The 975-nt window shown below is 26.6% G+C and overlaps 1 non-coding gene across 1 annotated transcript; it reads right to left on the bottom strand.

The window, feature by feature from the left end:
* Nucleotides 1–331: 331 nt before the first annotated feature.
* Nucleotides 332–403, bottom strand: TRNAH-GUG (transfer RNA histidin (anticodon GUG)). Its single transcript has one exon. It is a non-coding gene; the product is annotated as a tRNA-His (tRNA).
* Nucleotides 404–975: the final 572 nt, after the last annotated feature.

The raw sequence follows: 975 nt of genomic DNA, 5'->3' as shown, positions 1-975 counted from the left end.
TTCAATGAAATTTGATATTTAATTAATGTAATCATAAAGTTAAAAATTTATAAATGAAATCTCGACATATTTGCCAAAAGCTTAGACCTTGGTTTTGAGTACCAAAGTTCAAGTGTCATTATTCACAAGTATGCATGTATGATTGTTTGAGTTTTAGTCGAGATCTTATTATTCTATGTATTGCAATGATTGGCTATATTTTGTACTTGGAAAATAGTTTAAAAAATTAAATCATACCCGCAATGTTATTATAAATTCAATGAAAGAGCAATGTTGGTATAAAGGCTAATTACATAAGTAAATCATAGATGCACTGAAAAAAGTAAACAGTTGTGGCTGCTGGGATTCGAGCCCAGGTCTCCACGGCCACAACGTGGAATTCTTACCACTAAACTACAGCCACATGATTGATACTTTGTTATTGGGTCATAAGTAATATCAATCAAAGTTCTTTGAAAGAAAAAGGCAAAATGATAAATTTAGCCAATTTGACCATTATTCTTTTTTGAGCTAAATTTTATCATTAACCTTTTAAAAAGAGTCAAATCGCTTTTTTAAACAGAAATGATAACTAAAACATTAATTTTTTTAATGATATTGGCTTGACAACCTGTGTAGTAGTCTATACGTACTTTTTCTTGACATGACACAAATTTTTTATATGTCACACTAATAAATAATTTAAAATTATAAAATATTCAAAAATATTTTAAAAATAACATGAAGTACATGGAAATTGTCATCCGAGCTACCATGTTTAAAAATATAATGTTTTAATCAATATTTCCTTTAAAAATAGCAATTGACTCTTATTGAAAGGTTGATAATCAAATTCGACTCTCTTTAAAAAGTTGATGGCCAAATTTAGCTTAAAAAAGAATAAGGGTCAAATTGATAAAATATATAAATATTAAGTACTAAATTTATCATTATACCTAAAAATATTTAACACCTTTTGTAGTATATTTAGAAAGG

Source organism: Gossypium raimondii, chromosome 2, assembly GCF_025698545.1.
Source record: "Gossypium raimondii isolate GPD5lz chromosome 2, ASM2569854v1, whole genome shotgun sequence".
Classification (NCBI taxonomy): domain Eukaryota; kingdom Viridiplantae; phylum Streptophyta; class Magnoliopsida; order Malvales; family Malvaceae; genus Gossypium; species Gossypium raimondii.
The sequence above is the reverse complement of the archived record's forward strand: the minus strand, read 5'-3'. Positions and strand labels throughout refer to the sequence as shown.